Genomic DNA, 22,422 nt, shown 5'->3' on the forward strand with positions numbered 1-22,422 from the left:
CCAAGAACATAAACCAAGGCTTTAACCAATTGAGCAAAGAAAATAAAAATATTTTTGAAAAGCTTTTTAAGAACTTTCGAAAATTTTGAAGAAGAGGAAAATAAAAATAAAAGACTCAAATAAAGTTATACTCAATAAGAACACAAACTGAACAAAGAAAAGAAAAATATTTTTTTGAAAAGGTTTTAAAATTTTTTTTGAAAATTTTGAAGAAGAAAACAAAAATTAAAAGACTCAAATAAAATAAAATAAAATAAATTACCTGATCTAGGGAGCAGGACAATCCAGCAATTTGTCCAAACTTAACTATCCTCGGCAACGGCGCCAAAAACTTGGTAGCACGTGCAATTTGTCCACACCTTTGTACTGTTGTACCAGCAAGTGTACTAGGTTGTCCAAGTAATACCTGAGCGAGTCAGAGTCGATCCCACGAGGATTGTGGCTTGAAGCAAGCTATGGTTACCTTGCAGGTCTTAGTCAGGCAAAATCAGAAGTTTGTTGATTGTATGTTGATTGATTATATGTCATAAATGCTTGGATAAAACCAATTGGATTAGCTATTAGGAATTATATGCTGGGAATAGAAAATGCTGATAGGAATAGAGTTGAGAGTTGGAGTTGCTTTGCCATTCTGAATTAACTCTGGTACTACTGCTCTCTTTGCTTATGAGTGATTTCTTCAATGGCAGGCTGTATGTGATTGACACTGCTTTGAGCAGCTGCCAATATTCCTCCAGATCTGAACCCCAGGTTTAGTGTGGATCCATCTTTACTTGAGGGTGAAGCGCGTACAGTCTATTCTCTTTTATGATCCTACTCAAAATACCACAGACAAGGTCGGATCTTCTGGATCAGAGAATGATGCATCTTTGGGTTCTAGCCTCTACCGTAGAGACCTTAATCTCACCGAAAAATAGCTGAACTAATATCTCGAGAAGTCCCCAACAAAGTCGTGGATTAGCTGTCTGAGAGATGTATATTAAAGCTGTTGGTCGTCCTTATCCAGTGAAAGACGCATTCCGACCCAAGTAGACGCAGGTGTTTGTCAGGCACGTTCATCTTAATGTGATGAACAGAGCTAATTGGTTAGATCATCCTATTCACCACGATGAAGTACGAATATACATCTCAGAATTAATCAAACATGGATCGAATAGAAACAGTAGTACTTTTATTAATTCATAAGACTCAGCAGGGCTCCTCCCCTCAACCTAGGAGGTTTAGAAACTCATATTGAAGTAAAAACACAATGAAAAACAAAAATAATGCTGAATAATGTACGTATAACATGAATTAAATCCCTTAAATACTAATTTAATGACTAGTAAGGGTAAAACAATCCTTTTAGTGCTAAAATCTACTTCTAGGGCCCACTTGGTGAGTGTCTGGGATGAGCTTGATGAGATCCACGTGCTATGAGTTCTCTTGGATGTGGAACGCCAGCTAAGGAGTCCTCTCTGGGCATTTGGACATTGGGCTCTGCTCCTTGGGCAATGGACGCCAGAAAGTGGGCAGGAAGCTGGCGTTGAATGCCAGTTATGGGCCTTCTACTCCGAAACAAAGTATAAACTATTATATATTGCTGGAAAGCTCTGGAAGTCAGATTTCTATAGCCGTTTATAGTGCTCCATTTGGACTTCTATAGCCCAAGAAAATTTTTTCCGAATACAGGTAGGTGATGACTTGCATCATCTACCCTTCTTTCTTGCATAAAGAAGACCATAAAAGAGCATAAATCTCATTTGATCAGTACAATTCATGCATTATTTGATGAATATTATGGTACACTACTTTGAGATGAGTTGTGCTGAATTTCAGGTGAAAAAGGCATCAAAAATGGGTAGAAGACAAACAAGAAGCTGGGCGTGTGAAACTGGCATGCCACTTGGAGCAAACACCACAAAAATGCACTGGCGTGGCACGCCAAGAGCTAGGCGTGGCACACCAGTACTAAAGTCCAGAGAAGAAGTCCAAGCATGCATATGGGCGTGGCACGCCAATGACTGGCGTGGCACGCTAGTACAGAATTCCAGAGAGCAAAATGGAGGACACAAAAGGGGCGTGGCACGCCAGGTTAGGCGTGGCACGCCTGACCCATCAACTACTATGGGCGTGCCACTTGAGAAAAGGGGCGTGGCACGCCAACTCACCATCTCAAGAAGAACCTCCACTATGGCGTGCCACTTGGTGTCGAAGGCGTGGCACGCCAGCTCCAAGAAGTCACTTGGGCGTGCCACTTGAGAACCTAGGCGTGGCATACCAAGCTTGAAGAGTGCACAAATGCATGGATGTGCCACTTGAGCAGCATGGCGTGGCACGCTAGTACAGTAATCCACAGAAGGAGCTAAAGGCAACTAAAGACTGGGCGTGCCACTTGAAGTCGAAGGCGTGGCACGCCAACCTCTCAATCTCACTTAGGCGTGCCACTTGGTATCGAAGGCATGGCACGCCAACCCAAGCATCTCACTATGGCGTGCCACTTGAAGTTGAGGCGTGGCGCGCCATCCACTGGAATCAAGGCAAGATTATGGGCGAGGCACGCCAGCCTTTAGGCGTGGCACGCTGGTACAATTTTCCAGAGAGGATGAAGGAGGCCAATTACATGGGGCGTGCCACTTAGTATCGAAGGCGTGGCACGCCATTCACCATTCCTCACTTAGGTGTGCCACTTGAGCAACCAGGCGTGGCACGCCAGTGTCATTCAGAGGGAAAAGAAGCATTGGGGCGTGCCACTTGAGTTCGTGGCGTGGCACGCCAAACAGAGGAATCACTCACTCACAAAGGGGCATGGCACGCCAGACCCTGGGCGTGCCACGCTAGTGCAACTTTCCATAAAAGCTTAGCCAAACATAGAGCAAGGGTGTGGCACGCCAGACCCTGGGTGTGGCATGCTAGTTCAAGTTTCCAAGGACAAAGAAAAGTGGAAAAAGGCAAAGTGCATGCCACTTGAGTTTGAAGGCGTGGCACGCTAAGGTTGATAGAGAGATGAGCGTGCCACTTGAAGGATTGGGCGTGGCACGCCAAGCTAGAAATGAAGGGCATGTGACACGCCAATAAAGCGCCAGCCACACGCCAGCTGAGAAGTCACGCTTATTGAGTGTTTTCTTTTCCCTCCAAAATGTAATTTTCCTTTTTTACTTTTGTAATTCTTTTATTTTACTATGAGTAGTATAAATACCCCCAACGAGTACTGAAGAAGGGGGTTAAGCAGTCAGTTTTAAATCTACTTTTACACTTCACTTTTGAGTACTTTTTGAGCTCTGAGTAGCTAACTTCTCTCTCATTCAGAGAGGGAGCTCTGTTGTACTTGATGGATTGATAATAGTGAAATTCTTCTTTTCTTCATCTTCTCTTTGATTTGCTAAAAAGAATTTCGTTCTTAATTCTTAGTGTTCAATTATCTTGGGAAAGAGATTGAATGCAATTGGGTTTCATGGGAACCTTGGGAAAGGAAACATGAAACCATGCTTGAAATCCCTTCTCACACTTGAGTAGAATCTGGGTTTTGGTGTTTGGATACGTGACATATAATCCTCCCTCTACCTGGACCTATAAGGGTGTGTGGTATAATCAGGGACCAAGCATATCTCTCTTCATGAGCAATTAGACCAAGGAATTGGCTATTGATCAAGATCTGAGAGATTGAGTCACCAAGGGATTGGGGCTCAATCAATCATGATTGCCTAGAGGTCAATGAGTTGCATGATTGAAGATGATATAAGCTTGATTTGATCCAAAAAGACAACATCCCCCAATCTCAATGAACTTCCCCATTCTTATCTATCGATTTCTTTACATTTTAATTTTTACATTCAGCAATTACCCATTCCCATTTACATTCAAGTCATTTATGATTCAACACTTTACATTCTGCAATTTCCATTTCTGCACTTTATTGCTTTTCTTTATATTCTAGCCATTTACATTTATGTCATTTACAATTCTGCACTTTACAATCTTATTGATCCGCTTGACTAATTCATCAACCAATTAAAACTACTTGAATTTGCCAATCTCTGTGGATACGATCCCACTCCACTATGGGTTATTACTTGGCGATAATTTTGGTGCGCTTGTCTAAAGAACTAATTCACTAATTTTTGAATGGGGTGTGAATTAGAACTCATCAAGTTTTATGGCGTCGTTGCCGGGGATTGGCTTAAATTTGAGAGTGATTAAATTGATTGGAGAGCTAGGTTAAGCAATTTAAATTCCTTGTTATTTTAATTTCTTTTATTTAGCACTTTTTTTATTATTTTATTTTGAGCTTCATTTCCTTTTTTCTTGATTATTTTATTCAGTATCCATATTTCCACTCTTCTTACTGTTCGATCAATTGCACCACTCACACGAACAACTACTTTAACAAAAGTAATTTCTTCATCCATTTTCTTTTTTCTTTTTTTTTTGCCTTGATTGGTTGTTTGACAGGTAGGAGAAGCGGGGCTTCAACTTCCTTTGATTCTGAACATGAGAGGACCTTCCTTAGATTAAGGAGGGAAGTAAGAGGGAAGAGAGTCGTTGGTGCTGAGGAAGAGGAAGAGTATTTTGAAACAAACATGGAGGAGAATATGGAGAATCACCATGAGGAAGAAGTTCATAACCATGCCAGAGAAGGCCCAGTCAATCATGATGGGCAAGAAAGGAGAGTCTTTGGCTCCTACATCAACCTAAACCTAGGAAATTGTGGCAGTAGCATCCTAAAGCCAATAATTCATGCCAATAATTTTGAGCTAAAGCCTCAGCTCATCACACTTGTTCAGAATAATTGCTCATATGGATGAAGTGCCTAAGAAGACCCTAATCAACATTTCAGCACATTCTTGAGGATATGTGATACTGTAAAGTCCAACGGGATACACCTTGACATCTACAAACTACTCTTGTTCCCTTTCTCACTCAAAGATAAGGCAGCAAAGTGGTTAGAATCATTCCCCAAGGATAGCCTAACTACATGGGAGGAGGTCATGAACAGATTCCTTGCAAGATTTTACCCTCCACAAAGAATCAACAGGCTGAGAGCTGAGGTGCAAACTTTCAGACAACAAGATGGAGAAACACTCTACAAGGCTTGGGAGAGATTCAAAGATCTGACAAAAAGATGCCCACCGAAAATGTTCATTGAGTGGGTACAACTATATATCTTTTATGAGGGACTGTCCTATGAAGCAAAGAAGGCAGTGGATCATTCTTCAGGAGGCTCACTCAACAAAAAGAAAACCATTGAAGAGGCCATAGATGTCATTGAGGCTATAGCTGAAAATGAGTATTTCTATGCTTCAGAAAGGACTCAGAAGAAGGGAGTGCTAGAACTTAACTCTGTAGATGCTTTGTTAGCTCAGAACAAGGCAATTGTAGCACAAATAGCAGCGTTAACCAAGAGGATGGAGGCCAACCAAGCCTCAGTCATTCAAGAACTAACTCCTCAACAAGAAGGGAATGCACCAGAATCTGAAGGTGACTGGGAACAAGATAATTATGTGAACAATTCATCCGGAATACCATATGACCCACACTCTAAGACATACAACCCAGGTTGGAAGAACCATCCAAACTTTGGGTGGGGAAATCAACAAAACCATAACCAGGACCACAACAAGCCTTATTCATCAAATCAACATCCCAACCACAACCCCAACCATCAAACAAGGAACCATAGACCCTACCATAACTCACAAAACACATCATACCATAACAACCAACCCATACACAACAACCTCAATCAAGATGAACCATCCTCAACTATGCAACCATGCGAAATCAAGAGCAACTTTGAGAGGATGGAGGCTTCAATAGCACAGCTGTCATCCCAGATTTCAGGAGCAGTCTCCACCCTCACGGACAGACAAGCACAAACTGACAGAAGGATAGATGCTAATAAAGAAGAATACAGGTCAAATCTGAAAAATCAAGGCGCAGTAATCTCAAAGTTAGAAGCACAAGTGGGAGTTTTGTCCAAGCAAATCCCACTTCCCACACACACATTTTCCAGCGATACCATGGCTAACCCAAGAGGGGAATGCAAAGCCATAACTCTAAGAAGTGGAAAGGTTGTAGAGGAAGGAACCCCAAGCAAAGATAATCATGAAGAGGTTGCATCAAAGCATGGGAACGAGGATGAAGGGGAGATCCCAACTTCACCTCCACCAAAACCAGTCTTGAAGTCCTATGTGCCAAAGGCACCATACCCACAAAGATTGAGAAAAGATGGGAAGGATGGTCAGTTCTCTAAGTTCTTAGAGATCTTCAAGAGGCTCTAAATCAACAAACCATTTGCTGAGGTATTAGAACAAATGCCACTTTATTCCAAGTTCTTAAAAGAGCTTATAACCAAAAAGAGGAACTGGGAGGCAAAAGAAACCATAGTATTGACTGAGGAATGCAGTGCCATCATACAGAAGAAGCTGCCTCAAAAGCTGAAAGACCCAAAGAGTTTTCAAATCCCCTGCATCATAGGGGACATCACTATTGAGAGAGCTTTGTGTGATTTGGGAGCTAGCATAAATCTTATGTCCCTAACCATGATGAGAAGGATGAAGATTGAGGAAGCCAAGCCAACAAGAATGGCACTCCAATTGGCTGATAGAACATTTAAGTTTCCACATGGGGTGGTGGAAGACTTGCTAGTGAAAGTAGGAGAATTCATTTTCCCTGTTGATTTCGTTGTGCTGGACATGGAAGAAGAGGCCAACACGTCAGTTATCCTAGGAAGAACATTTCTAGCTACTGTCGGAGCCATCATTGATGTGCAGAAAGGGGAACTAGTCTTGAGATTGCATGAAGAGAAAATGGTCTTCAACGTCTTTAAAGCAATGAGTTACCCCCAAAGAATCCATAGGAGAATGCATGCTGGTAGACACCATGGAACAGATAGTTCAAGAATTCATGGAAGAAGAACAATGTGGAGAAAGCATTGAGCTGGAACAAGCACCAGATGGAGAATTACCACAAGCAACCATGAGAAACTCAATCATGCCAACTACCACAGACAACAAAGATGCAGAGTCACCAAAAATAGAGCTGAAAGCCTTACCACCCAGCTTGAAATATGCATATCTGGGTGCTAACAACACTCACCCAGTAATCATAAATTCAAGTCTGAGTAAGGAACAAGAAGAGGAACTTATTCAAGTGCTGAGACAACATAAGGATGCCATAGGCTGGACACTTACAGATTTAAAGGGGATTATTCTTTCAATGTGTATGCATAAAATCTTACTTGAAGAGGATGCCAAACCCTCAAGACAACAACAAAGGAGGCTGAACCCAACTATGAATGAAGTGGTTCAGAAAGAAGTGTTGAAATTGTGACAAGTAGGGGTGATCTACCCCATCTCAGATAGCCCTTGGATAAGCCCGGTGCAAGTAATCCCTAAGAAGGGAGGGATCACTGTTGTGGCAAATGAGAAGAATGAATTGATACCCACAAGGACAGTGACCGGATGGCATATGTGCATTGACTACCAGAAACTTAATGAAGCCACCCGGAAGGATCACTTTCCCTACCCTTCATGGACCAGATGCTTGAAAGATTGGCAGGACATGAGTATTATTGCTTCCTGGATGGATATTTGGGCTACAATCAAATTGTTGTAGACCCCAAAGATCAGGAAAAAACTTCATTTACTTATCCATATGGTGTCTTTGCTTATAGGAGAATGCCCTTTGGATTGTGCAATGCACCTGCAACATTCCAAAGGTGCATGCTCTCCATTTTTTCGGATATGATTGAAAAGTTCATAGAAGTATTTATGGATGACTTCTCTGTATTTGGAAACTCATATTCTGATTGCCTATACCATCTTGCTCTTGTACTAAAAAGGTGTCAAGAAACCAACCTGGTTTTAAACTGGGAGAAGTGCCATTTTATGGTGACTGAAGGGGTGGTTCTTGGTCACAAGATTTCAAAAGATGGCATAGAAGTATACAAGGCAAAAGTGGAAGTAATTGAAAAATTACCTCCACCTTGCAATGTCAAAGCAATCAGAAGCTTTTTGGGACACGCTGGTGCTATTCTAGGACAGAGGAAAGACAAGCTAGTACATGTTATTTACTATGATAGCAAGGTCCTTAATGAGAATCAAAGGAACTATACCACTACAGAGAAAGAACTTTTAGCCATAGTTTTTGCTTTTGATAAGTTTAGATCATATCTCATTGGCTCAAAAGTATTTGTGTTCACTGATCATGCAGCACTCAAATACTTGCTTACCAAACAAGAATATAAGCCCAGACTAATAAGGTGGATCCTGCTGCTCCAAGAATTTGATATTGAGATTAAAGATAAGAGTGGAGCAGAGAACAAGGTAGCTAACCACCTCTCAAGGATCCCACAAGAAGAAGAAATACAGCAAGTAGCAGTAAATGAAAGCTTTCCTGATGAACAATTGATGATGATTTGAGTAGCCCCTTGGTTTGCAGACATAGCTAACTTCAAGGCTATTGGGGAGCTACCAACTAACATCAATAAGCACATGAGGAGGAAGCTAATCAAGGATGCCAAACACTACATCTGGGATGACCCCTATTTGTTCAAAAAGTGTGCTGATGGAGTCCTAAGAAGGTGTATATCCCATGAAGAAGGGCAGGAAGTGTTATGGCAGTGCCATGGGTCAGCATATGGAGGTCACTTCAGTGGAGAAAGGACAACAGCAAAAGTGTTTCAATCCAGATTTTACTGGCCAACAATGTTTAAGGATGCCAAGGAAATGGTGTCAAGGTGTGATGAATGTCAAAGAGCTGGTAATCTAACCAAGAGGAATGAGATGCCACAATAATACATACTAGAGCTGGAGCTATTTGATGTATGGGGGATTAATTTCATGGGACCCTTCCCAACTTCCTACTCAAATAGCTACATATTGGTGGCTGTTGATTATGTCTCAAGGTGGGTAGAAGCCATAGCCACTGCAACAAATGACAACAAAGTTGTGATAAGCTTCTTGAGAAGGAATATCTTTAGTAGATTTGGAGTTCCCAGAGCTCTCATTAGTGATGAAGGGACACACTTCTGCAACAAACAACTCGAGACATTCCTTCTCAGATATGGAGTAAAGCACAAAGTGGCAACTCCATACCACCCACAGACCTAACGGACAAGCTGAAATCTCCAACAGAGAGCTAAAACGAATCCTTGAAAAAACTGTTAGAAGCTCAGTAAAGGACTGGTCTAAGAAGCTGGATGACGTACTGTGGGCCTACAAAACAGCCTATAAGACTCCCATTGGGATGTCTCCATACCAATTGGTATATGGAAAGGCTTGTCACTTACCAGTTGAACTTGAGCATAGAGCATTTTGGGCTCTAAAAATGTTAAACTATGATGAGCAAGCTGCTGGAGAAAAAAGATTAATGCAACTCAATGAGCTGAAAGAGTTTAGAAATCAAGCATATGAGAATGCAAAAATCTACAAAGAGAACACAAAAAGGTGGCATGACCAAAAGATAGCAAGACGAAAGTTCACTGAAGGACAGAAGGTGTTACTCTACAACTCAAGACTCAAGTTATTCCCTGGAAAACTTAAGTCTCGATGGTCAGGACCTTTCACCATACTCAAAGTGTTTCCCTATGGTCATGTGGAGCTCATGGAGGACAAGACTCAGAGAACCTTTTCTGTCAATGGCCATAGACTCAAACACTACTTGGGAGGCTCCTTGGAGGAGCAGAGAGTGAGCTACAAGCTCAGCTAAAGATGAAAGAATGTCAAGCTAATGACAATAAAGAAGCGCTAGTTGGGAGGCACCCCAACACTTTATCCTTGTTGATTTAATTGCTTTTCTTAGAAGTAGTTTAAATTCTGTTGCTAGTTTAATTTTCAGTAATTAGGATTATTTTACAATTGTAGATTAGAAAGTTTGATATTAGCTTTGATAGCTAGATTTTCTTTACACTCTCTTATTTCTTTCTATTTGGGAATTACAACTTGATGAATACACAACTAATGATGAGTGAATGGGCTGAGAACTAGCTAAATTGCTAAGTTTGGTGTGGCCTCTCACCCACTTAATCTAGGCTTACAAATAATTAATGGTTTGATTTTGAAGAGTAAACCCAGAGATTAAGTTTGGTGTGGCCACCCCCAAGGATCACATAGCAGCCTAAATCACCCAATTTGAAAGCACTTAACGCTTTGGGTAAGAACATGAATGTGGTTTAATGAGTTTAGAGGAATTGGAATCAAAAGAAAATGAAAAGATTGATGTATTTCACTCTTATGAACACATTAAATATACAATGATGAAACCAATTTATTAAGATGCCAAAGAATTAAGTTTGGTGTCCCAAGGGACACCCATTAGTTGCAATCCAATTCATTCTTGATGAGAAGGAATATGAAGGAGGTCTTTTGTCATTACTAATGGGTTTAGTTTCAATTTCAGGAGAGAAGATGGGGCCCACATGGTAAACAACTCACAAAGCAAGGAAGTCAAAGTGTACTTACACTTTAGAACTCGACACACGCAGAAGACACTGTGAGAAAAGAGTTGGCGCCTCTTCCCACGCTAGGCGCCACTCCCCAAAGTGGGAAAACATTTAACCCTATTTATTTCCCACCCTTCGAACCATACCATTCACCCATTATAAAAGCTTCACCCCCCATCTCCTCTCCCACTTCAACAACCCCCACACCCCTCACCTTTGCTTCTCTTTTCATCTTCTACTATCTCTCATCCCCTACTTTCTTCTTTTTTTCTTGATTGGGACAATCAAGTCCTAAGTTTGGTGTTAGGGCAAAACCTTGTTTTTCCTTCTCTTTCTTTCAATCCCCATTTTTTTTACAACCTCAAGCACACTCTCCCAACCTAATGGCATCACTAAAAAGCTCAGCCTCAAAGAAAAGAAAAACAAAGGAACCAACCTCTGGATCCTCAAGCTCTTTTAATGACTACAAGTTCCTCTCCGCATTCAACCAAAATCAATTTTATGGTTGGATGAGTGAGAGGAAAATCATTCGAGAAGTTGGGTTTCAACTAGGGAGGAATGAGCATATTGAAATCAACATCGAGATCAACAATAGGGGTTGGTCACTTCTATGCAACCCATCGAGGAAAGTGGTAGGAAGCTTGGTGAGGGAATTCTATGCCAACGCAGTGCCTCAACCAGGACAACACTATGGCTACATTAGCTTTGTAAGGGGGAAGTCCATTGACTACAACCCCTCTAGCATAGAAAGAATGCTAATGGTGAAGAGGACAAGCTCCACTCGGAGCTATGAAGAGAGAATGAAGCAGCAAGAACTTGGGTTTGAGGAGATCCTGAATGAAATTTGTGTGATGAATGTGTGTTGGATAAATGTCAAGGATGGGATATCCAACCAATTGAGGAGAAGAGAATTGAGCTCCCAAGCTAGAGGGTGGCTAGAATTTGTGAGGAGGTCCCTAATCCCCACATCCAACACTTTAGAGGTTACCAAGGAGAGAGCTGTGCTCATCTACAGCATCATGAGAGGAGAAAACATCAACATGGGGGGAGATTATCGCCAACAACATCAACAAAGTGCTGAAAAGCACCAGTGACAAGACAAGGTTGGCATTCCCCAGCATTGTACAGAGGCTATGTGATGAGGCTGGAGTTGAAAAGATCATTGATAAAGTGCTTGTGAAGCAAGACAAGTTCATAACTGCCAAAAAGATGGCCAAAGTTGTGGCTGTCCACCCACTCAATAAGGCTAGAGAATGAAGAGCTCATGCTCATGAACCACAACAATAACAAGAAGAGGAAGAGGCAGAAGAGCAACCTCACTTCTTGGCACTTTAACCACCACCACACTACCAATATCAGCAATTTCCAGAGGGATTCAACTGAGAGCAATTGCAAGGAGATGTACACCAAATGAAGGGAGACCTACACCACTTGAGGGAATATGTCAATCAACTCAAGGAGACTCAGCAACAACAATGGAGCCAAGTCAACCAGAATATTCAACAACTCCAAGGGAATTGGGAGCATATAAGGAAGGAGCAGCAAGAACAATTTGATTGGGGAGAGGTGCGAAGCGCACTGGACAAAATAGTTGAGCAAGGCAAGTGGCAATAGAGGAACTTGGCTGAATTCAGAAATCTCTATGGTGCCAGGACCATATCCAGGAGGCAGTATGACATCAACACACAAGCAAAGCTGAATCACTTGTGTAATACTATAGCCGCTCTAAACCCAGGATACCCAACCTTCATGTAAGGGATGGAAGAGCTAAGTGCAAGACAAGAGGATATCCTAGCCAAATATAAGGAAGACGAAAGAAATTACATAAAGAGGCTAGGATTTTGGAAGCCCATGGATACCAAGGCTCAAGAAGGTTCCTCCAAGCCAGGTGAAGGTGGCTCATCCCCTTCCAAGAAGAAGGACAAAGGGAAGGGGCCAATGAACTAAAGATGAAGCTGCTCAAGGTTGTTGAGTCCCATGGTTGAAACTTTCCAATTTCTGAATTCTGTTTAAGCCTTTGCTTTATTTACTTCTTAAATAATCATGCTAGGATAGTTTATGTTTTATGCTTAGTTTTAATTCCTGTTTGAAGTCTTTATGAGTTTTTTTTACAAGAAAGAAAATTCCATGTATTTCAAGTCTTCATTTCAACTTAAAAAAAGTAGAGCTTGTCTCCATAAAAAGTTACTGTAAGTTGTGCAAAAACAATAAGAGAGACCAAGGCCAAGAGGGATCATCAAACAAACTAAGAAACAAGAAACTAAGTGTAGAACCTTGGATGAACTAAAAAGAAAATGAGTCATGGAGAGCAACTAGTCCTAGAAGGTATAAAAAGGAAGACTAAGGGGTGTGCCTTGAATATCCATAGAACCAAGAGGTAGTAAGCAATAAAGGCCCAAGGCTCTGAGCATCAACTACTTGGATAGAAAAAGAAACATTAAAAAGCTAAAAAATAATTAAAGATCTTAGTAGATGCTTGTGGTGAAGATGTGTCAAGAAAAGACCTGGGCAAGTAAATTCTTAGGGGTGTCTCAACACCCAGTATCCTAAAACCAACTGGTTTGGGAGTGCTAATTGAAAGCCTAATCAAAGGGTTGTCTTGAGACAAAACACTTAGAGTTGTGGTCAAGAAAGCAAAATAACCCTTACTACTTCAAGGTGACAATCAATAGAAAGGACCCCTGAAGCCTATACCTAAAGGAACCCTCAAGGATCCAAGAGCTTTCCATGACAATTAAAACATTCATACATGTGTTGGACACTTAGTTTTACTCTTAGTTGTATTGCAATCATTCGAAGCCAAGGCCTCAAGATATAAAGGTTTACTCACATTGATTTGCTTGGGACAAGCAAAGCTTAAGTTTGGTGTTGTGATGACTTGCATCATCTACCCTTCTCTTTTGCATAAAGAAGACCATAAAAGAGCATAAATCTCATTTGATCAGTACAATTCATGCATTATTTGATGAATATTATGGTACACTACTTTGAGATAAGTTGTGCTGAATTTCAAGTGAAAAAGGCATAAAAAATGGGTAGAAGACAAACAAGAAGCTGGGCATGTGAAACTGGCGTGCCACTTGGAGCAAACGCCACAAAGATGCACTGGCGTGGCATGCTAGGAGCTAGGCGTGGCACGCCAGTACTAAAGTCCAGAGAAGAAGTCCAAGCATGCATATGGGCGTGGCACGCCAGGGATTGGGTGTGGCACGCTAGTACAGAATTTCAGAGAGCAAAACGGAGGACACAAAAGGGGCGTGGCATGCCAGGTTGGGCGTGGCATGCCTGACCCATCAACTACTATGGGCGTGCCACTTGAGAAAAGGGGCGTGGCACGCCAACTCACCATCTAAAGAAGAACCTCCACTATGGCGTGCCACTTGGTGTCGAAGGCGTGGCACGCCAGCTCCAATAAGTCACTTGGGCGTTCCACTTGAGAACCCAAGCGTGGCACACCAAGATTGAAGAGTGCATAAATGCATGGGCGTGCCACTTGAGTAGCATGGCGTGGCACACTGGTACAATAATCCAAAGAATGAGCTGAAGGCAACTAAAAACTGGGCGTGCCACTTGAAGTCGAAGGCGTGGCATGCCAACCTCTCAATCTCACTTAGGCGTGCCACTTGGTATCGAAGGCGTGGCACGCCAGCCTTCAGGCGTGGCACGCTGGTACAAGTTTCTAGAGAGGATGAAGGAGGCCAATTACATGGGGCATGCCACTTGGTATCGAAGGCGTGGCACGCCATTCACCATTCTTCACTTAGGCGTGCCACTTGATTAACCAGGCGTGGCACGCCAGTGTCATTCAGAGGGCAAAGAAGTATTGGGGCGTGCCACTTGAGTTCGTGGCATGGCACGCTAGTGCAACTTTTCAGAAAAGCTTAGCCAAGCATAGAGCAAGGGTGTGGCATGCCAGACCCTCGGCATGGCATGCCAGTTCAAGTTTCCAAAGGAAAAGAAAAGAGGAAAAAGGCAAAGGGCGTGCCACTTGAGTTCGAAGGCGTGGCACGCCAAGTTTGATAGAGAGATGAGCGTGCCACTTGAAGGATTGGGCGTGGCACCCCAAGCTAGAAATGTAGGGCACGTGACACGCCAGTAAAGCGCCAGCCACACGCCAGCTGAGAAGTCACGCTTATTGAGTGTTTTCTTTTCCCTCCAAAATGTAATTTTCCTTTTCACTTTTGTAATTCTTTTATTTTAGTAGGAGTAGTATAAATACCCCCAAGGAGTACTGAAGAACGGGGTTAAGCAGTCAGTTTTAGATCCACTTTTACACTTCACTTATGAGTACTTTTTAAGCTATGAGTACTAACTTCCCTCTCATTGAGAGAGGGAGCTCTGTTGTACTTGATGGATTGATAATAGAAGGAATTTTGTTCTTAATGCTTAGTGTTCAATTATCTTGGGAAAGAGATTGAATGCAATTGGGTTTCATGGGAACCTTGGGAAAGGAAACATGAAACCATGCTTGAAATCCCTTCTCATACTTGAGTAGAATCTGGGTTTTGGTGTTTGGATACGTGACATATAATCCTCCCTCTACCTGGACCTATAAGGGTGTGTGGTATAATCAGAGACCAAACATATCTCTCTTCATGAGCAAGTAGACCATGGAATTGGCTATTGATCAAGATCTGAGAGATTAAGTCACTAAGGGATTGGGGCTCAATCAATCATGATTGCCAAGAGGTCAATGAGTTACATGATTGAAGAGGATATAAGCTAGATTTGATCGAAAAAGACAACATCTCCCAATCTCAAAGAATTTCCCCATTCTTATCTATCCATTTCTTTATAGCTTATTTTTTACATTCAGCAATTTCCAACTCCCATTTACATTCAAGTCATTTATGATTCAGCACTTTACATTCTACAATTTCTGTTTCTGCACTTTATTGCTTTTCTTTATATTATAGTCATTTACATTTATGTCATTTACAATTCTGCACTTCACAATCTTATTGATCCGCTTGACTAATTCATCAACCAATTAAAACTGCTTGAATTTGCCAATCTCTGTGGATACAATCCCACTCCACTGTGGGTTATTACTTGGCGATAATTTTGGTGTGCTTGCCAAAAGAACTAATTCACTAATTTTTGAATGGGGTGTGAATTAGAACTCATCAGCAGGTCAGATTTGGACAGCGTCTGCAATGCTTTCTCTGTCTCTGAATCAGACTTTTGCTCCAGCTCCTCTCAGCCAGAAAATACTTGAATTTGCCCAAAAAACAAAAACACATAGTAGAATCCAAAAATGTGAATTTAACACTAAAACCTATAAAAACTCAATAAAAACTAAATAAAAACTACTAAAAACTATATGAAAATGATGTCAAAAAGCATATAAAATATCCGCTCATCAACTGGCAACACCTTTGGTAACACTTCATTGTTCGGATGAACCTTTAGGAGTTCGGATTTAAAGTCACTTGATATTTGTAATCGACTCAAACACAGAGTCTCAGACGCTTCTTGAACACCGATCTTCAGACTCTCGAATGCCTTGAGCAACTCCTCTTCTCGAAGCATCATCCAAGTAGTATACAACGACTTCCGACTTAACGCATCCGCCACTACATTTGCTTTCCTCAGATGGTAATTCAACTCAAAGTCGTAGTCCTTCAGTAACTCCATCTACCTCCTCTGCCACATATTAAGCTCTTTCTGATCAAAGAGATATTTCAAGCTCTTTTGATTAGAGAAAACTCAGAACTTAACCCCATAGAGGTAATATCTCCAAACCTTTAGCGCAAACACAATCGTAGCAAGCTCCAAATCATGTGTAGGGTAATTAACTTCATGAGGTCTCAACTGCCGTGAGGCTTACGCCACCACATTACGATGCTGCATTAGCACGCACCCTAGACCCTTTAGTGAGGCATCACAGTACGCCTCAAATGATTCTTTGGTTCAGGTAACACCAACACAGGCGCGGTGGTTAACTTTTGCTTCAACATTTGAAAGCTCTCCTCACACTCAGAAGTCCAAACAAATGGCACGTCCTTGCGGGTTAACTTTGTTAGTGGCAAAGCTATTTGCAAAAAACCTTTGAAGAATCTTCGATAGTAGCCAGCTAAGCCCAAAAAACTCCTTATCTCAGTTACTGAGGTTGGTCGCCCCTAATCCATTACCGCCTCCACCTTAGATGGGTCTACTGCTATCCCCTGTTTACCCACTACATGGCCCAAAAACTTCACCTCGTCTTTCCAGAATTCACATTTGGATAGTTTCGTATAGAGTTTCCTTTCCTTTAGTATCTACAACACGCATCTTTTTCTTCAGTCTTAGAATAAATTGGCATATCGCCAATAAAGATGACAACGAACTTATCCAAAAATAGGTGGAAGATTCTGTTCATATAATCCATGAACATCGCAGGGGAATTCGTCAGCCCAAAAGACATTACACCGCAGGGGTATTTATTAGGGATATCTTCATCTCTAACTCTTATTTGGTAATAGCCGGATTGCAAATCAATCTTAGAGAAAACTCCGGCTCCTTGTAACTGATCTATGAGATCGTCAATCCTCGGCAACGGGTACGTATTCTTTATTGTGACCTTATTCAGTTGCCTGTAATCTACACAGAGCCGCATACTCCCATCTTTCTTCTTTACCAGTAGCACTGGTGCTCCCCACGAAAAAACACTAGGGTGGATAAAGCGTTTACTCATTAAGTTTTCCAATTGAGCCTTGAGTTCAGCCATTTCTAAAGGCGACATTCTGTAAGGGGAAATCAAAATTGGTCCCGTTCCGGATACCAACTCAATTACAAATTCAACCTCTCGGCTAGGAGGGAATTCCTAAATGTCATCTGGAAACATTTCAGGAAATTCACAAACAACTGGAAGTTTCTCTAAACTTTGTTCCTCACTCGACACACTCGCAGCTAACAGTATAACGCCCTGACACTCCTGTCCCTAACAGTTTACTACCGCGTAGTTTAAATGAAAACCATTCAGTCAACTGGTTCTTCCGACCCCCAGGCGTGAAATACAATGATTTTTCAAAATAGTTTAACAAGACATGATTCTTAGACTACCAGTCCAACCCCCAAGATAAGATCAAGACCAGTCATCGGCAAGCAAATCAAATCATGAACAAAACCACGTTGTTTAACCCTAAATGAAACTTACGGACATCCTAACCTAGTCACCATTGCTTCATGGGTGGCATTATACACCTTAAGATCATAGCCCAAAACCACAATCTTCAATCCTAACTCACTAGCTTTTTCTAATACAATGAATGAATGTGTTGCTTCTGAATCAAATAAAGCATTTAAAATTTGACCAGCCATTTCACATTTACCTCAGATAAGTGTATCGGACCCCTCGGCACCTACAGCTAAGGTGGTGAACACCCGACTAGGCTGTTATGCTCTCCCGGCACCTTGCTTCTGCTTCTCCGGACAGTTTGAGGCTTTATGCCCCGCCTTACCACAAGAATAGCACAAGCCCCATCCGGCCTTGTACGGGACTCCGGGATGGTAACTTCCGTACCTGGCACAAGCTTGCTCGTTCTGAGGCTGCTTCCCAAATCTTTTTCCCTAGGAGTTGTTGTTGTTGGGCTTTCTGAAATTGTTCTGACCCTGAGTCTGCCATGGTGTAAAGCCTCCCCGCTTGAAAGTCTAACCTCTAGGAGCAAAGTTCCCTTCTCGGTTCTGTTGAAAAGGTCCCTTATGACCTCTTTTCTCTGCAGCCGCCTTTCTCAATCACTCTTCAAAAACCCTGCTCTTATTCACCAACTCTGAGAAAATTTTGATCTCCATTGGTCCCACTGAACTAAAAATATCGCTCTGAAGCCCTCCTTCATACTTAATGTACTTCCATTCCTCGAAGTCCCCCGAAGCTCCCTGACACATGCGGGAAAACTTGAATAGCTCCTCAAACTTATCGGTATACTTAGATACGAACATAGCACCCTGTTTCAACTGCAGTAACTCAAGTTCCTCGGCCGTCCTGGAAGAATTTGGAAAGTACTTTTTATAAAATTCCACCTGGAAGGCATCCCGGTGATAGGGTTATCACCCTGCTGCAGGAGACGTCAGACTCCTTGCCACCAATGCGATGCTTCCCCAGTGAGCAGATAGGTAGCAAATTCAACACATTGCTTTTCAGGTACCAAATACGCTTGCAGTACTCACTCCATAGCCTAAAAACAGGTATCGACTTCAGTCGGATTGGTGGTTCCCTTGAACTTAGGTGGATTAACCTTTAAGAAGGTTGCCAATGTCATCGGGCCCTGAGCCTCTGCAGTGGCCTGCATAGTAGCAGCCATGTTCTCCAAAGCTGCCATAAAATTTACCAGGTTATTTGGGTTGGTAATCGGTCCCTAAGTACTAGTATGACCTCTTCCATGGCCTTGACTGTGTCCACGAGTTGCCATCTGGTTCCTATACACACCAAATAATCGATATCAAGTTGATAAGTCTCAATATCGGAAGTCTTGTGCATCAAAGTCCTAAATGCATGCCCCTGAATTTTATGCTAGTTATATCAGTTACATATCCTATTAGCATATAAGCACACATACACACATACAGAGAATGCACAGAAGCATAGTCAGTCCGTCCCTCAAGCTCTACAGGAATGAACTGCTTTAATACCACAATGTAACACCCTACCATACAAAGCCTTATGCTTAAGTCATAAAACAGAAGTGGCGAGGTATTATGACCTCTAAAAATAAAGTTTAGTATATCTAGTAGTATGAAAAATGTTTATAACTAGGAGCCTTTGAAGAAAAAGAGATAAAACAAAATCGTTAAGTTGAAAAGTGCGACACTCCGATCGATAACAAAAAGAAACGGATAAAGGATAAGCTAACACGAGTATATAAATAAGAGAGTTCCAAAAATACGGATCAAAACTCAAGAACCGGTTTGCAAAGATAACCAATCCGAGCATATGTATATATATATAAAGTAAGGAACCCAAAAGACAAGTTACAGAACCTGTTCTCCAAAACAACCTCTAAGAGGAGTCAAAATAGTATATATGTATATAGTGGTGATAATAAGTATCTAAGTAAGTACATAAAACCAAAATAAAGTCCCGAGAGCTAAGGATCTTTGCTAATCCAGAAGTTTCCTGGGAAAGACGAAGGCAATCATAGAACTTCCAACAGATATTCTGTGCGTGTGCACAGGGCTGTGCGTGGGCACAGGTGCTAATTTTGACCCTTGTGCGTAGGCACAAAAAGTGTGCGTGGACACACTCTGAAATGCTTTTCTCCTTTGTTTTTTTCATGTTTTCCCAAATTGCATGCTTTTCTTCCACTCTTATCAAGCCATTCCAACCTACTACACCTGAAATCACTCATCAAAATCGTCAAGGCATCAAATGGAATGAACGTGGAATAAAATTGATTAAATTAAGCTCAAAATAGCAAGTTTTCACAATTAGGCACAATTTAGAGAGAAAACACAAAAGCATGCTATTTACATGAACAAATGTGGGTTTATATGTTGAAATCCAGTCAAATTAATCCAAAATTTATCATCAAATATGGATTCATCAATGCTGCCAAAATTTTTATGATAATTGAAAGCTTTGTTTGAAGTGGTTATTTAGAAAAATTTGGATTTTTAAGGATTTTATAATTTGATTTTTAGTTATTTAGAGAAGGATTACATTTTGATTTTGCTTTATTTAGAAAAGAATGTATTATGTTTTGAGAATGAAATGTTGATGAAGGAATGGGAGGTGTGATAATAAAGAATGAAGGATGATGATAATTGATTTTTACGTCTAATTATTGAATGAATATGAATGAATTATAATGATAATGAGATGTGTGACCGGGTAAGAGGCGGTGACGTTGTCCATTCGCTACGGGTTAGTGATGAAGTTGTATGATATATGATTGAGGATAAGGTAGGCTCTGAGGAAGAGGAAGATTAAGAACTGAGTTTGATTATGAATTTGAATGAATATGAATAAATTATAAGGATAATGAGAATGAATTTCTGAATGTGACTCCGGGTAAGATGTAGTGGTGTTTTCAACTTGCTCCGGATAAGAGTCAATAAGCCGGGTAAGATGCACTGGTGTTATCCACTTGCTCTGGGTAAGAGTTTGAGACTTCGGGTAAGATTCAAGGGTTGAGTTCTGTCGCTGTTTGCTCCGTGTTGAGAATTGTAACCTCACCTGAGTAAGAGGCAAGGGTGAAGTAGTCCCCTGTTCTGGGTACACGGGTAAGATGCAAGGGTTGTGGCGTTGTCCCACTTGCTCTATGTTTGGTGTTCTGTGCAAAGTTAGCTACTCGACATGTCGGGTTTGGCTTTATAACCAACAGAAGAGACTTATTGGCCATAGAACAAGCATACATAATGAGCATTTGTATGTTTTGATTGAGTGTGTATTGTTTTGGTTTACTTAATTGCTTAACTTTGCTTATCTGCTACTTGTTCTACTTATTGTAATTGTACCCCTATTTGTGTTTTCCTTGCTTGAATTGTATGTGTATGCTTCTGAAAGACCCTCTCTTGGTGGAGGAATGAAAGAGGATTGTTCTATTGGTGATTTGGAAGTTTAGAGTTGACAGAAGCTGCAGAGTTAGAATAGGGTTGGAATCCTTTAGTTAGATTACCGATATTATTGGTTTAGAATAAAATTTAAGATTAATCTGAGTGTCGAAGTTTTAGGAATGCCTCTGGCTTTTCCGGGACCTTTTATATTAACTATGTGGGCACCTTTACCATGCTGAGAACCCTTAGTTCTCATTCCATACATATTTTTGTTGTTTTTTAGATGCAGGATGCGAGGCACCACACTGAGCATTTTGGAGATTCTTGGAAGCAAAGAACTATCTTAGGACTTGGTGTTTGTATTTAGTTTATGTTTATATATGTGTATAGATTCTCCATCTTGTATATATCATGTTTTGTCCCTCTTAGAGGTTGACTTGGAGAAACAAGATTTATATTTATCTATTGGTTTATTTTTGGGGTTGTGTATATACATATTCTAGCCAACCTTTGTTTCGCAAGTCAAGTCTAGATCTTGATTATATAACTATCATTTGGAACTCTACTTTTATATATCTCTCTTTTGGTTTCCTATATAAGCTTTCTATATTTTCTATTTCTCGTAAGTGTTATACCTTTAATTTTATTTTCGTCGTACTCCCTACATATATATATATATATTGTTTACTTTTAGAGGTCGTAGCGCCTCGCCACCTCTATTTTACATCCTAGGTGTAAAGTTCTATGTGGTAGTGTGGTACATTATGGTATGAGAGCAGTTCATTTTGGGTGTGTGTATATGCTATTTAGGATGTCTGCTTGACATATATAGCATAGATGTTCATGAGCATACTTTCGGAGAATTGAAGTACTATAGTTGAGATGTTAAGGATGATCACCTTAGTATCAATTGTTCGGTGTGGACAAGACCGAAAGGGCGTCTCATGAACGCGAGCGAGGTTATACAAATGATTTTAAAGATGCTCTAGAGAATATGATTGCTGCTGTGTGAGCTATTGCTAAAGGGATGGAGCGAACAAACTATGAATGATAAAGGAGGCGATAATAGACTTGGTGGTGGAGACAACCAAGGGATTTGAACTCGTGCAGCTACAGTAAAGATCAATGGCGTTTAGCTAGAGAGGTAAAAAGATTCAAGGAAATGTTTTGGTGGAAGTGAGTGAAGATTTGATTTCATAGTGGTTTAAAATCAGAGTGGCACTGTGGAAGCACGGTGATTTTGATGGCTTTAGGGTAGTAGCGACGAGAGAAAGGATACTTGGGATATGGGATGGTTTTGAGGACTAACGTAGGATCGAGGAATGGAAAGTGTGAGTGTATAGTTTAGTTATAATGGATTAACTCAGATTAAGAGATTGAGGAATTGGTTGGTGTTTGACATAGTCAAGATGGGATTGATATTTAAGAACTCTTGAAGGGTAAGGAAGTTTGTAGTAATTGAGAAAGAGCTACACGAAGCTAAGAGTGAAACAAATGGGTATGACTTAGGCTTCAATTGGGAATAG

The sequence above is a fragment of the Arachis hypogaea genome, chromosome 9 (genome assembly GCF_003086295.3).
Source record: "Arachis hypogaea cultivar Tifrunner chromosome 9, arahy.Tifrunner.gnm2.J5K5, whole genome shotgun sequence".
NCBI lineage: Eukaryota > Viridiplantae > Streptophyta > Magnoliopsida > Fabales > Fabaceae > Arachis > Arachis hypogaea.